Source organism: Rissa tridactyla, chromosome 10 (assembly GCF_028500815.1).
Source record: "Rissa tridactyla isolate bRisTri1 chromosome 10, bRisTri1.patW.cur.20221130, whole genome shotgun sequence".
NCBI lineage: Eukaryota > Metazoa > Chordata > Aves > Charadriiformes > Laridae > Rissa > Rissa tridactyla.
In genome coordinates, this window is record NC_071475.1 from 11,415,956 (window position 1) to 11,432,881 (window position 16,926).

A 16,926-nucleotide genomic window follows, 5' to 3' on the forward strand; every position below is an offset into this window, starting at 1 on the left:
CAGAGTATAGAGTGACACTGTCTAGAGAACACACATTTAAATAGAAGAGAATCCTTCTAATTACCTTAAAATAGGATTTTTAATATTCAGGAACATAATAGGATCAAGAAATTAGAGCATTTCCAACAGCATTTACAAATAAATCATTACAAAACACTGTTAAAAGGTAATAACGCGTCCCTAAAAATAATGGGACCTTACGGAAACTATTGCCTACCACTTCCATATTTGTATAATTAACCTTTGTGCATTGATACAGGGAAAACGCAATACAGAAATTATTTTATATACGTATATATGTAGAGACAAATCCAAAAAAAAATGAGGAGTCGGCTATTAGAGCATAAAATACTTTAGGCTCGCGTAGATTAGGATCCAAACACATAATTAAGAAAGTCAGAAAGGTAACCTCGCTTTATCCAGTAATTAGGGCTGTTAGAAATAGGATACCGTCTCTTAAAAGTGTTACAAATATACCGCACTACTAAATAACCTGCACTGCTGGGAAAGTATACTTGCTATCAAGGGCAAAGCTGCTATACACTGAGGTAACAGTAAATGACAGACTGTTGTTCAAGTCCATTAGCTGCTATGTGATAGGAGCACATTCACTAGCACACGACCTGTGAAAAATCTTAGATCTCTTTAAATCTTTGAATTGGATTGCTGCATTAATTCTTAAGAACTGCAATCCTTCAACCAAGTCAAATTACCCTCATTAACAGGGGAAAAACTGCCTCTGCAATAAGTTAAAAAAAAAAAGATATTTATTACCTATAATCACTTTCACGTACTTCACCTGGAAGTGTGACAAACCGGGACAACAACTTCAGAGGCTGGCACCAGTTCAGCTGCTGGTGGGGCTGGGACGGAGGGGACGCGCACGCCGTGCACGCGTAGCTGTCTGGGCATGTGCTGGCATGTTCCTGCGCCGACGTTCAGCGTAAATAAATGTGCTTCTTGGGGGGAAAAAACCTCAATGAATGTTCTAAGAAAAGAAAAATCACTAAGAATAAGCACAGGCACTGAAGCGATCTGTGTGTGTGCCACCGAAATAACCGCAAAAGAGGAGGGGAAATTCTTCAGTTATTCAAGGCTTGATTAGAACACTACTTCATAATTAGGCATGTTACAAGTATTGTCATCAACCAGAAAATTCATGTACTAACTAAAAGGTCTCAGAAGCTGGCTCAAGCCTTCTATTCATTAACAACATCTGCTATTAATGTTTAACCCTCATAAACATGCACAAAACATTCAGCATTCAACAAAGATTAAAAATAAATATTTTGTTGTTCTATTTTATCCGTGTGCTGAGTGGCACAGTTCTGCGAATATCAAGAATCGCTAAAACAGCCATAGAGATAACGGACAAATATTTGGTCTTTGTTGGAAAGAAGATATTTCTTTCTCCAGTCACTGCTTCTCTGCACTTCAGATGTTACAGCTTCCGAGCACAGGCCAGTGCAGCACAATAAACAGCAACGCAGACATACACACATACATACACCTATACGATGGTATGAATCATTTATTTTGAAGGTGAGACTCCCTGGAACAATTTTCAGGCCGAGCGTTTCAAAGGACCCTCTGTTTAAATTTTTTCTAATTTAAAAATGAGCGTTCCTGGGGACGAAAGATTCACTGCGAAACGGGGAGCTGAGTGAGTCCAGGATCCAGAAATGAGAAACAGAGCGTTTCATCTTCATTTTACTGCTCCCAGTCCAGATGAGAGCCCTGATCTCGCACTCGGATCCTAACGGGCAGATCTTTGGAAGAGTCTTTGGAAAGACTCATTTCCACCACTGTGGTTTTAATGTAAGCGTAGCAATCTGCTTGTGCAGGCTCATTTACAGCGCGGAGACAGAGCTAAGCGGTGAGCTAATGCAACCCTCTAATGACTCCTGGAAACGCATCGGGACATCCTCCGTCCCCGTCCCTCTTGCCGCAGATGGGTTCGGTAGCGCATATTGCAGCCTGTCCCCACCTGGGCTCACAGGGACAGCCCTGGGCACCGGAGCACCGGGCGTGCAGGTCCCACAGCACCCTGCCTGCACCTTCTTGCCCGTACATCCACCCTCCCTCCCGCCCCGCCACCGCCTCTGCGCAAGCCCACCCCAGGTCTGCGCAGAATCCGTGGTACCGGCGTCAGGCGGGCGAAGATCCAGCCCCCACTCAGCTGACCGCAATATTTTTCATTTGCAGCCACACCAAAATACAAACCCAAGCCACAAAACTAATGAAAAATACAGCTTTTTTGTCTTCAAACATGACATTCATGGCGGATTCGCTGTCTGCATGTTGCAGCGCGCTCTATTCTTAGCACCGTGCCTTTTAAAGTTAGGCCCATTATTTTCTACGGTGTATCAAGATCAGTATGTATAACATATGCCATATTGTTGACACTTCCCTGGATGTACTGCATGCCATATGCCTAAAGCACTAAAAGGGGTGATGAACAGAGTGGCAATACTGAAAGGAGAACAAGATACACCGAGCATGTTGAATGAATTCAGTTATATAATTCAGCCAATAAGGGTTTCCATACATTTAACAACCTCCTTCCCCCCCCGCCTTTTTTTCGCCTCTCTGTATAAAAAATGAATTTAACAACTTTCCGCTGTGAAAAGTTGACACGCTGGACACGTATTCAAAGCAAACATTTAATCACAGTGGGCCCACCAGGTCTAAAAAGTATACATGTAAAGATAGATCATATATAATCACACCAATAAAACAAACAAAAAAGGACAATTCATACCTTTTAGCAATAAACTAAAAAAATAAAACATACAGGTCTGCTCTTGCTTCTACTTGTCCTTTATTTTACCTTTCATAAATCTATACCCCAAGTCCAATTCCTAGAACTAGGGAAGATGTCATCTTGCCCATCTTTAAAGGTTTATTTACTAGTTTCTTTACTAAGAATTATTATTTGAAGAACCCAGAAACTAATGCTCTCTTACACTACAGTATTTTTGTCCCAATCTTCTGGAACGGATTATAAAATTGAAATGTAAGAAGGAACACAGCCGAGCTATATTTATAACAAGAACGCTGCTCTTCAGCATCTGATACATACACATGTGTATCCTCATTTCTATGCCATCCCTCCGCACACTCTAATGGGTACACTAGCTGCATATTCGTCATGAAAAAAAAAAAAAAAAGAGAAAAAAAAAAGGAACTGACTCATCACTGAGAACAGTTTTGACAGTGCTTGCATGCAGAGCCCTGGCAGAAAGGTTCAAGCTATTCAGTTCACCACTGGCGACCAGCTACAAACGACATACCTTGGATTGAATGAATAGTCAGGAAAAACAAAACCATGCAAACTCTCGGCACGGGTATGGGCTGGTTGCACAGATGAACCCTGGTCTAATCTCCAAGTTTAGTCCTTGGAGCTATGTGCCACCTGGAGGAAGGCATGTCTGGAAGCGGGTATCACTACAGGAAACTCCTACCAAGTTTCCACTGCTGAGACACCATAAAGGTCCCAGGGAAAAGGGAAGAGCATTGTGGAAACGCTCAGTGTGTGCACAGGGCACTTCCAGGGGAGCATCCCGCCCGGCACTGGGCCCAGGGCAACGCATGGGGAAGCAGGTTGCTCTCCTGGCATACAGGGAGCACGGCTGTTCCTCACAGGGATGCTGCTAATGCTCTCGAGCTAATGATGCCACACAAAGCTGAGGCTTCCCCGTCCTCTGTCGTTAGTGCCACCATACACCCACAGGCAATGGATCAAAGGGGCTATGAGAAGATAAGGAGAATCCATTTTAATTTCAAAACATGAAAATTCTGGCACAGGAGATCACTAAAGAAGATCAGTTCTGTTATGTTTCAGTACTGTGTTGAAGGGGAATGCTGCATTTTAAATGTACATGCACATACCTATTCATTTGAGTAAGCAACATCATTAGCAGCATAAAACAACATAAGAGGAACATGGGACTTTTGTTAAAGTGGAAGGCAGAATCCTCTCTGTGAAAAACATCAAAGAAAAAGAACACATGCTGATGTTTAAAAACAGTCTATGTCTAACACGGAACATCAAGACTTTAAGAAAAACCCACACAAACCAACAACACCCCCCTTGCTTCACGATATTTTCCTTAGAAATAAATCTAGCCCTTACCGCTGACCAGAAATTAGCTGTCACTGCCTGTTTAAAGCATTGGTTCTATAATCCACTAGTGAGTATTCAGATAAAAATTTATATACACAAGTTTCACATTGTCAAAATTAGGACAAGTGGAATTTTTTGAGTGGAAACACTTGCACTTTATCAGTATTAGACCAGAGAAAGTAAAGGGGGGCATATATCCCAAAAAATTAGAACGGTTTGAGGGGCCTGCAAGGGCCAGCTCTGGTCCTGCTCGGGGCTTTCTGTGGGGGAAAACAAAATTAAAAAAAACAAAGCAAAGCAAAAAAAAAAAAAAAAAAGAAAGAAAAGAAAAAAAACCCTTTGTCCTGCAAAAGCCAGGTCCGTACAGCTATTTGCACAGGGAACTGGTGAACAGGTACCACCTCCTGTCAGCGTCCCTGGCTTTGTGCTTTTAATACATTACACTTGGCCATGCGACGTCAAGTAATGGAGCAAAAAAGCTTTTTACCTCCTGGTCTCTAACTCAGGGCTGGTCCAAGCAGAGTATAGCCAAACTTTCTACTAGCTCTTGGCGACGTTAGTTCGATGGACTCCATCCAGTTCCTTGTGGACTACTGTCCATATTAGGAAAAAATCCCCACTTGACATTGGCACTGGGATCCAGCCCTATCCGCAGACACCGGCAGCATTACGGATTGTTCCTTGGAAGCCAGGTTGAGACACAAGGACCACAGCCATGCCAGTGGGCCCATGATCCTTCATAATTAGTTTTCACGTAAGGCAAGAAACAATCCTACCAGGGCTAATTAAAACATCTCTTGTGCTTGCACTGTAAAAAAACCCACAGGACTACACATCAGCAACAAAAACAAAAGTAAAAAAAATCCCCTAACCCACCCTGTGGTGAACTTTGTTTCCTTTTTTGCGCAGCGCTTGTGACGTTCACAGGAGAGCTCAGAAGGGTAAAAGGGCATCGCTAACATGGCAGCTATTTAATTCCACCAGGCAGATCCCCGAGACCTGTAACGAGCATCTGCTTCCTACCCATCAGGCCATTAATCACCGAGACTCCTAAAAGGTTCAATTCATGTGCCCACTCAGAGAACTCATGAGATGCCTGATAGTCATATGTCATTTGAGAAGGGAACAGAACTGTATTCTTCTCTGAACTGATGTAGCTCCTATTACCAAGAGACTCTCTCCCTTGGGAGCAACCAGGAGAGAGAAATGAAGGAGAGCTGACTCAAAGCTCTGCCTTGCAAAGACACATAATTGATGCAGAAGGGGAAGAGTTATAAGGAATCTGCCAATAACCTTATTTTACCAATAATCTGGGGAATTGGTGAAAGGATTTTGAAAGTGGTGAAAAAAAATCTTTAATTTTTACTAGATATGCCCTAGACAGGCCAGCAACTCTCCAGCAAAGACTGACCTCCTCCTTGGATGAGAGCTTGGCAAAAGCAAAGGAGGCTTTTCCCATCTTAAAATTGGACCATTTCTACTACTGATTAACTTCACTCTTCTTGGGAGCCTTCGAGCAGCTGGAGGTGATGCCCAGGCACCAAGCGTGCTCACAAATCCTTTGCTTCCCTTGATATCCACTGCTTCAAAAATCTCAATCCTTATCTACTGATCTCTTAAAAGCCTGGGAGCTACTAACCTGGGAGACAACTCCAGCTACTTAGCATAGCACAGCACTCATGAGTCCAAGCACAAACGCGGGGTGTCCCTGGTGCCCAGGGGACCCTGGCTCCATCTCACTCGGGGCACGGCAGCAGTGAACCCGGGGTAAACTGACCCCCCTCGCATACCGCTTCCCCCGACCAGGCTGAAACGTGACACATACATACATCGTTTGACAGTGCCATTTCCTGGAAATGATAGCTGAAAAGAAAAGAGTACAAAAAAGGGGAAGACATACTTTCTCAGCTTAAAAAATATACATGGTTGTATAGCTCTGCATTTAGGGGAAAATTAAGAAAGAGCAAGCCATCATTTATCCTGCCATCTTGCTTCTTCGTACTGCTTTTCCTCATTTAATTACTGCTCTATCAGGTAAACTAATAGATAAAACAGACAAAAATATAAAAACCTAAATGCACCTCAGCAATTGTTTCACATCCTTATTAGTTTTCCTGGAAATAGTCCGTGTCTCAATAGACATTCTCTTCCCCTCCCAACTCCAAATTTCAGCAATGACAATTTTTCCCCTCAAACTAGACCGTGAATCTAAGTTTCAGGCAGCCTGGCATATTCACTGCCACTTGATACTTTCTCTCTGGCACCTTTTGATCTCTGAGGCTTTGGAAACACTAAGCTGAACTGATCTCCTGCTGTAATTCATAATTACCAATTCACAGCATTTTTCAACACTCTGTAGATGTCAGTCTGCTGCTTAGGAGTTAGCATACAATTGAAAAATGTTGAAATTTGTTAGACAATTGAGATTTTTTTCAAAATTTCCCCATTCCTCCCGAGTGCTACAAAACCCATACTGAGCTGCTGCTGTCACTGAAGAGCCAACTTGGATGGCTGGTGCTTCACAGAGCAAAAAGAGGCAGAGGGGCTGCTTTTGAAGGGTTTGCAACATTGAAAGGGGGTTTATGATACATAAACAGCCTTTTTCAGGTTCAAAAATCCTCTTCTCCCACTCATCACCACTGTTCCTATTAGCTCCATCGGCCTGCAGCTGACCCCCAGCAGGCAGATACAGAACGTGGCTCTACGGGCGAGAGCCGTGCTCACCCCTCGTCTCTCGGCGTGAACTCGTCACCGCGATCCTCTCGCTCCAACGCAGGAGAAACGCAAATGGCCACCGCGGGCCACGGCTCGGTCCCAGCCCAAACCGCAGCCCACGGAGTGGGCAAAGCTGCCTGTGCGGAGGCTAAAGGGGTCGTCAGGGCGGCCACCTTTGTACCCAGAACACAATCTTGGCTATTGTTCTACGGTCATGAAAAATTAAGCTGGACGGTTAAAATTTCCCACTCTTGAGTTTTGATATGAGGCCCCATAGTATGTTTTGCTCTTGTGGTTACCTATGGGACCTTGAGCAAAGGAAGTCCATGCTGGGAGTGAATGTAAAATATGGGACCGTGCAGGCTGCAGAGAAAGTCTTAACCAGAAGTGTTTGAATTAAAACAAATGTTTCACTGGAGGCTTGATCTTTCATTTAGCTTGTGCCCTGAGTTCTCTTGCAAACAACTAGCAATACACAGCCCTTCTGAAGTGATCTTAAAGTCCTTCAATTAAATTAAAAAGCCTCTTTTCCACCACCTGAATTTTACAGATGGGGCGACTAAGGCACGGAGATGAGAATGGAAACAATATTTGTGAACTAAAACCAGACACGGAGTTTTGAACATTTAAAAGTAGAATTACATACAAGAAAACTTTTCTCTGGTTGCTCACTAGCGTAACTAAGCTCAAACCCTTACCGGTCCTCTCTTCAGTATAATCAGTGGGTTTACAAATTGGTAAATCCTCATATTCAATTTTTGGTGCTGAAAACAAAACAAAACAAATGTTCCTTGTAATCTTTAAACAACCGGAAGACACCTCAATGGAAACATTTCAGTACTTCCCTGTTGGGCAAAGAATCATGCCAAAAACCAACATCCCGCTGGCTACAGCCTGGCTGTGCTGCAGGTTAACACTGCACACAAGTCCTCCAAGCCATCACAGGCAAAGAGAGGTCTCACACCAAAATCCCAGCCCAAAATACTCCCCAGACTCCGGAAAAGTTCAGGTCCAGATCCACATCTTACACCTCAGGTTTATATCTAAACCAAATATAAGGATTCTCTTGATTTCTTCCAAAGAATAGTCTTTTAAGACATAAGACTCAAGAACCAATAAAAAAGGTAATTTAACAATATCTCTAGTGTGTCACCAATCGTTTAAAGGGCCTTGAGGCTGCTGCATTCCCACTGCAGTACAGTAGCTTTCCCACCCTGCTGGTTTTCAATTGACACCCTCTGTGCTGATATTTTTTTCCAACTTAAGCTCAATGGCGTTTTTTAAACTTCCCCTCAGAGCTGATATCCTCCACTTGTGCCACCGCTGGGCCCCAGCAGCACCACTGCGGGCAGGGCCAGGGCAGGGCATGGGCTCCACTAGAGCCCACAGCGGTGGGGCAAGGGGTCTCCTCTGTACCACCCATGGGACAAGGTTCAGGAGAAGGGAGAGACTTAAATTTAGATGGAAGAAGGCAAAATGGGGAAAAAAGAAAAAGAAGGGAAAAAAATAGTGGCTGTTGATCAGGATCCCACAGCACTAACTAACCTCTCATTTGCCAGGGCATCCACCATTTGCTGACTAATCTGAGTTTTTCTTACAAAAAAGGCAACAAGAATGACCCTCGTGGACATTTTGCCTGTCTGAGCCTGAACATTGCTTGGAAGACGGAGTATCTAAGACGGGGGAATTGCTCCCTTCATCTTTGCTTGGCATGAGTGGGATTGTCATCGATTCTGATTTTCAGAAATTTTGAGCACAGCCCAAAACGTCATGAACCACTCACAGATGGTGCTGCAGCACCAGCCCATGCCACCATGGCCTCCCATCCTGCTGCTGCCACACTCAGTGGCGAGCACAGGACAGGCACATCTACTCCTGAACGGCTGCAACCTCTAACAATTTCTGCATGGCCCATTAGTGAACCAAACACAAGCGTGCTGGCCTTCCACCTTGGCTTCTGGTGCAGAACAGCAATGGGGGTTATTAACAGAAAAGAGCAGCAGGGAGGAAATAGGCGTAAGACCACCACTTAAAATACACTTAACTACTGCAAGTGAAATTAATAGTAATAAAAAATAAACTCGTTCAAAAGTTTTCCTTTGCAAATACCTATAGCATACCCTACCACCAGCATCAGTAATAAGTTTTCAAATGGATAACTGCTAAATGAATGTATCTGCTAAAGGAATCATTTTTTTTTTGTGCACTCCAAGGTTATGTGTTTAGCAGGCTTCGATACTTCAATGAAAAATTGAGGTGGCAATGATTTGCAGACTAAATTAATGTTAAATACTTCAAAGAACTGGACAAACAAGTCAGCAGCAAAAATTTTATGGGTTCACTTCCTTCAAGGGAACTTAAAGAGCCAGCATTTTATTGCTGTGAATTCTAGTCACTCCTTTTACCCCTCAGCATCTGTTTGAAATATGTAGTAGACAATTGCTTTTTTGGCTCTGACTCAGGTGGTTGAAATACAGGACAAACAGACTACTGTATATAAGCTTTCCTCCAGCAATGAAAATTTTTATTAACTCTCTTGCATAGCAAACTCGGCTGCCTAGCTTCCAATCCCTATAGAATCATCAAGGAATGTGGCTAGTTATTAATTCTGGTGGTCAAGCATGGGGTGGATATGCTGAGACTTGTCTGCAATATGTAACCTCACATTTCAAAAAAAAAAAAAAAAAGAAAAAAAAGCTACAGAAGGAAGGAAAAAAATAAATGAGTTCTGTTTAGTTCATCATTCATATGTGTAAAATTCCAACCTAAATACTAGCTCTGTACATAAATATGTCAGCCTTGTCAAACGCTCCAGCCAAAGAAAACACGGCCCATGGTGGAAGGGTTCAGAATTACCCTCAGAGAGAGCCATGAACCTGCCCCACCTTCCGTCGCGGTGTTAAATTCAGGAGCTTTCTCACATTGGTGTTTCATGAACACTACCTGCAAACGCTGCCTAAAAATTACTCTTCTCACCCCACCCAGCTGAAGCACCAGGGAAAAGAGAGAAGGAGGAGGACAAAGGTACATAAACCAAAAAAGAAGGTCCTTGAACTCCAGGAGACTTAACTTCATTTAAAAGGATCCTGACCACCTGTAACTCCTACATTCATTGCTTCTGCATCCTCAATACTACCTGTGTAGTGGTGACCACCTTCGCAAAGGTTTTGATCACTGAGAAGCAATGCGAGATGGTTTCCAGCATTTAACGTTGAGTAGAACACCCTCTTTAAAGTTGTGGTTATGGGCTAATCTGAGTCAACCTTTGGCTGTTGTGGTGTATTACAGGCTGCTTTTAGCCTTCTGTTGTGTTTCCAATGTCATAAATACCTAATAGCAGTGATCAACATTTAAAAATAAACACTTGCCATGTATTTTCTACAAAAAAACAACCACAACTGCCTGAAATCCCACTGTTTTGCAGATATTATCAATTTTTGTAATTTTAGTGAATACTTAACACATAGATTATTAAATGGTTGGACTTTGGTTAAAGGTCCCCTTCGATTCTGCTATACTTTTGAGAAACAAGGCAACAGTCTACAGCTATCTGTCTATTTGTTCAAGCTAATTTCTGCACCAACAAATTTAATAGTTTAAATGAGTCTGTTCCACCAATGCCATAAATCAGAGAACGTGACTGCAACGTGAAGAGTGTGGTGAGCCATCAAGGGCTGCACATTGCACACTCTTCTGTACCACGACATGTCCTGTGACACTGAATCTCCCTGCTCTCATACACCACGACCTGAAGCAATGTCCTTACACCATTTTCTGGTCATCACACCCCATAGGTATCCATTTGATCTTCCATTTCTCTGCCTATTTCCCCAGGGGACAGCACAGAGGAGGATGCTTCTCATCCCTTCCCCTGCAATTGCAGTTGCTGGATGAGAAGAATGCGACTCTTATCTCTCCTATTTCTTACTGCCAGTAAAAAGCAGTTTCCCTTCCAGCTTTCAGCCCCTGCTCACCGTTCGTCAGGAGTGCAGGCTCTCCGGCACCTCGGTTCATCTGGCGAGCACTCGTTGCGCTGCTGAACATCAGCTCACGCAGGGAGCGCCCGTCGCTAGCCCCGGCTGCCTCTTCAGCAGCTCCCTCGCAGACAGATAGGATATTATAAGCACCACATGTGGTGGCCAAATAGCATTGATATCTGTCCTGAGGCTTGTTTCTGCCCTGACAGCTCCCAGCACACCAGGTACCTGCTGCTACCATCACCCTCCAGCTCCCGCCCGGCAGCCACAGCCATTAGCCTGCAAAACTGTGTCCAGTGTCTCCGGGCATCTCATCAGAAAGCATTGTAGATGTGCAGCCTCACAGATACACGACTGCTATAACTCACCCGTGTCCAATTCATTCCTAGAAAGGAATTGTTCAAAGCTGGAATCCACCGGAACAAGAAAGGTCAAGCCCTGTAACCCTTAGGGGACAAGCTCAAACCCTCTCTCCAAACGAAGCCTGCCACGCATGGACTGTAGCAGGAAAGCAATTTTGATGCACAACCACAGCACACTTTTCCACATCTACCAAGTCATACTGACTCCAAAAGAGCACCCTCTCCATGAAATGGGAGGTGCTAGATGAAAAAATGCAGATTGTTCTGAGGAAACCTTGAAAAATGAGGTATAAGTCCATGCTGGAAAAGGACATTCATACTATTTGTCATATTTTCCTTAAATCATTTACCTAAAAAAGCCAGCAAACCATGCCAGTAACATAAAGTAATGGTTCTCCAACCAAGCTCTCAAAGCTACACCCAGAGGACTGTAAACTCCGCCTGCTATTCACTAATGAGTAGTCAGCTTTTGTCACCATGTAGATAAGGAAAGGAAGCAGATGCAAAGTACCCTATCATACAGCATGCAACCTTCTCCAATACATGGGATGTCAGAAAGTCCACAGAGACACCGTTATAGTTTAGAGAGCCCACAGTCAACCATTTTATCCTTTCAATATGGTACTTTGGAGAGATAAATATATTGAAACCACAGCCAGATATAAAGTCCTAGATGCAGAAGAATCCATAAACTTTCCATAAACAGGCAGTATTTTCTGCTTAAGCATTTTTGGTTTATGCAATAGCATGGCACGGCCCTGAGCATGATCCTCTGAGTGAGCAGGTCTTCTGTTACCACAAAAGGGCTCCGGATCTCTCCAGCTCCCCACACCTTCTGAGGTGCCTGAAGGAATCCTATAGGTGCTTTACAGGAAGTTGTGCTAATCTGTGTCTTAGGCAAATAAGGCACTAAACAAGCACTAAGTGCCAGATTAAATGCTGCACATAATTCTCATAATAAATTGTGAAAACAGTAAAAAGCAAAAGCACTGCAATAAATTGCTCCCAGGGTTGCCTGATCCTGCAGCCCTGAGCCTCAGGCATTGCTTCAGTGCTGGTGCTGCCTTACCCAGTTACACAGCGGTTCCCTTTGGTGGAAGAGAGATGCTCAGCCACAGGACCTCACAGGCTTTGCCCGGCAACACCTTGTGCCTTCAAAGTATCACCCTGAGAAAGAGATGGAGCAGGTAACCACATCTCGCCCTCGCTAAAGCCATGGGGAAGGTGGCCTGAGCAGGCATCTCCTTGCTCTGCCACCTCATTTTGTTCAGACAAACCACCGCAGAGTGCAGGAGTGGCAGGGAAGGAGAAACAACACGGCAGGCTAGAGATGGACAAACTAGTTTTATCAGCAATACTTGACGTGCGCATACACACTTTTGAAGAACAGCACTGATCTTCAGAATTTTTTAAAATTGTGTTCTGGTAGTTATTTTCTAGCCTGAAAGCACCCCTTGAAAAACACAGCAAAACTCTGGGAAACTTGCCTGCTTTCCTCATATTCCGTTTTCTGGATAAAAAACATGGCCTTTTAATTTAAATGTTGCCACCTGTTGTCTTTAGCTGCTTTTTTTTTTTGGTCACCTCCACTCTTAATTCTCATTTAATATTCAGTTTAAGTTCCCAGGATGAAGCTGGATCCTGCAGTACGAATTCAGGATGTTCAGCAGAACAGTTCTAGGAGTTGCCAAAGTAGCACATCGCCTCAACTAGTTGCATAACTTAATTACGGTTTATCTGATAAAATGTCACCTTCATACAAGAGACCCCAAATAACATGCTTTCCCTGAAATATCCGGAGTCTGATTCATCTGTTTTACTCCTGCCTTATGCTGGCTTAGCACCACGGGCAACAGCAGCAGCGTTACACTGACATGAAGCTGAAATAAACGCACGGAGAGACAGACACATCGCAAACACACAGAAATTAATGTGCTTTTCACTGCTGTTCGTGTACAAACACACAGGGAAAAAAAATCTTTTTTTCCTTTTCTTCCTTGCTTTTCGCAAGTTCCTGGCTATCATTCTGAAATGTAGATATTCCCATCATGCCTCGGTGTTTTTCAGCCCCATGATGCCCTCACTTTTGATTGTGTAGATGAAGTTGAAGTGCACAGGGTATTTACTGATCCAGTTATCTTGTTCTGTGACAGGCAGAATCAATCAATCAAGGGGCCAGCTTTATGCTTACGTATTCCAGGCACATCTCCGCACTTCAGGATACGAGATCACAGTGTTATCCAGCCAAATTTGATCAACAAATGCAGTTCCCCTGTGCCACAGCAATCTCAGATGAAGATGTTATTATGTGGAACTGAGCAAAGTGATAAAGACAGTACAGAAAAGGGAGGAAAAGTCCAGCTGGACCTTTCTGACAGCCTCTATATACTACGGCTGCAGCATCCCTTTTTCTGAGGCTAACAAAAATAGCGCATTCCGGAGTAGCTGTTGCAAAATGCTTTCTGGCCACCCTGTATGTGTTGGTACTTAATGAAAGAAATATTATGCCACAGAGTTTGCTAACATATTCTTAAATGTTGGATAACAGATTACAACCCTTGCCACTGTATTTAGAGAGATTTTTAAAAAACAGGATCACATACTGTATTTTTCATTACTCTGTTGTGAACAAGCCTTACCAAAACCTGAAAGCCCAAAAATATATTTTAAAATCACAACTGGCTTAAGCAACCTTTAAGTATTTTTATTTTTTTTTAAATCCCTTCTAGAAAAAGATGCATGTGAATGTGCAAATGTTTAAGTCTGTCTCAAGGATAGTTGACACCACGCTTTTATTTTGCCAATAGCTTTTCACTTTGCTATTGCCCTACAGTTATTTTACATTATTTAATCCAAAATACCATCTTTTTGATTCTACCTTTCTTTGCATTTTAAATCTTTAATGGGAGCCTTTGGCAGTCCATGGGCACAATTATTAGATATCTGCAGAGAGAAATTGAAAAATTAATCATACTTTCCATTTTATATTTCTGTACTATACATAAAAATTATCTGGTCTTAAAGCTGCATTCTGTGGTCTTCTGATATTCTCTCCCCAACATGGTAAATACTATGCAAGAATCAGTGTATCTTACATTCAAATCTCTGCAGCTAAACACTTATATAGAGAATGCTGTGTTCTCTTTTCAAGTGCAAAATTTATTTCAGATCATTTTTCAATTAAAAGGCATCTGCTGCTACTTCTTCTGTTACGCGCCTAAAAAAATCAGGGTAAAAAGTACCCTAGACTAATCATATTCATGATATTGAAGTTGTTTATTACCCTTTTATGGGCTTGGGTACTTAAATTACAGTTTTCCACAACTGTATGCAAAATGTGTAACAGAATCCTTATGCAGTTTGTTATAGAAACTGATATATGCATTAATCTGACCTTTGTCTAAATAGACCCTTAACCACAGGGAAAAAAACCCAAAGGCATCTATCAGCATGTGAGCAGTATCAAAACTGCTAAATCTATTAACTTTGTTTTCCTTTCACTATTATTAAACTGGAAAGCAAAATTCAACTGGAAAATTATGCCATTTGAGTTCCCTTGTCATCATGTAATAAGTATGAGAAATATATGTGCAATAGCCAAATGGCCAATAGACAAAACACCCACTCCAAGTGACGTACTGTTTTCCATACCACTCAGACAAAATCAAAACAACAGAGCTGTTGCAAACAAAAACAAAATAACATTTCCCATAAGCATTCCAGACAGAGAAAATTTACAGGAAAAGAAATCTGGGAAAAGACCCAGAGCGAAGTGAGTGTTTGTACCTCCAGCCGTAAAACCCACTTCGGCAGAGCTAGTAAACAACAGTTTAACATTAAAAACGCATAAAGGCTAACAATTGATTAATTGTCAAACTTTGGAGTTAAAGATTTACATCAGACGGGAGGACGGGGTTGCTGGCACGGACCCCGGCGGCAGGGAGGTTCGGCTGCCCACAGCCCGGCCCTCCGGCCCCAGCCAAAGGCAGATGCAGCCAAGGAACATGTTTCATTCAGAAAAGAGCAGGATGCGAGCCGGCACGGGGAAAAGCCCCAGCGATAAAAAGGCAAGGAGAGGAAAGTAAACAATCAGGTTGATTGCTTCGGAGCAGTATGTTCTGCAGAGACTTCAAAAAAAAAAAGAAGAAAATCCAGCTTTTTTTTTTTTTTTTTTTTTGGAAAGTCCTTCCAACTCTCTGTGCAGCCTGGCGGAATAACAACTTTAAAAAGTGAAGATGTCGCTTTTTTATAGCTGACTCACATTTATATAACTTTGTTAATGCATCTGCTCCCTGGAAGTTACAGTATCTGTGTTTAGCTGCGATACCTGCCCATAAATCGTGGCAGCGCGGCGAATATCAACAGCTGCATTTTACTATTTCAGCCCGTCAGCTTACAGTGTCTCCATCACAGCGAATTCCTGTCAGCTGCACTCTCGCTAACACAATTCCTATGTTTTGCCTGGCAGTAAATGGACGCTCCTGCCCCAGCATCATCTAAACAACTCTGTTAACATTTGCCCCCGAGCGTCTCTCTCTTTGTCCAGTCCCTGTCTTCTAACAGATGTCATCCAAGTCTAATCAAGCATAAAATGGTCATAAATATTTCTTTCTGGTAGATTTCACATTCGCATTTCATGCAGGGACATGATATTTTTCTGCTACCTCCAGGGAGTACCTAATGCAAAAACCAGTTACTTACATTCAAGGCTCATGTTCCTTTAGTAAAATGCAGCACGTGTTCTCAGTTCAAAGACATAAAAAGGCACAAGACTTTATCTTCTTTTGTTTAACTGCACCCTGTTTTATTATTTTTTTTTAAATAACACGTGCCACAGTTCCCATCTAGGTATAGCATTGTCCTTTGCTTAATATGAAAACACACAACCACATAATGCCGAATTTTGACCCTACCACTCTCTCAAGCACAAGCATTTCTGAATTTCAAACTCCCATACCTTAATTGTTGCACAAAAGATAGATTTTTTTTTTTTTTTTCCCCCTCAGCTATTTCCTTTAACAAGCTATTTAAAGACTTCACAAGATTAGAAAGGCGCTTCTCTATTTTGGTTCATTCTATGCAAAAATTTTGCAACCTGCCTCATCATATTTTATTGTAACACTTAAATGATTCTAGGATAGAAATTTAAGATTCATGCCTATTTAACAGTTGATAAAGATAATAATGAGATATAAGCAATTTCCAGTGCTTAAACTTTGAAACTATTCAAGATAATTAAGTCTTCTTAATGTTAGAATCATCAGAGAAATTATATTTACCCTTGGTAAATTTGGTAAATAATATGTCAGACTGGAAAATTAAACTAACCCTGGATTATTCACAAAGCCGTATGTCGTCTTATTTTTTTCCCCTGTTATGTTTGTCAAAGCAGAAATATGACATAGCTATTTAAAGTGAACCACACAACACTTAAGGATATAGATCACAACAGTGAAGCTGTTTTTCCTCCTCCTTCTCCACTGAGCCTAATATTTGATTACTGTTAGTCAAATCAGGCTTTCAGGCAAATAATCTCCATTTTTTAAGTTAATGAGATGTGGTCATGTCGACAACAGCTTGCAGAAACTTTTAATTCCAATTCCTGCAGGCTGTGCTGGCCTCTTTTACAGCAACCACTGTATGAATGAGTCAAATTTGCCAAAATGGCTTATGTAGACAAGTGCACACTTTAAAGAGGCACTAATTAAAAATACCCAGTGGTATCATAATTTAAATACCATGAAAA

The 16,926-nt window shown here is 42.2% G+C and overlaps 1 protein-coding gene across 28 annotated transcripts in view; it reads right to left on the bottom strand.

Annotated features, from left to right (window-relative positions):
* Window positions 1-16,926, bottom strand: part of FOXP1 (forkhead box P1) — a 395,027-nt gene that overhangs the window by 134,347 nt on the left and 243,754 nt on the right. The gene's annotated exons all lie outside the window — the stretch shown is intronic.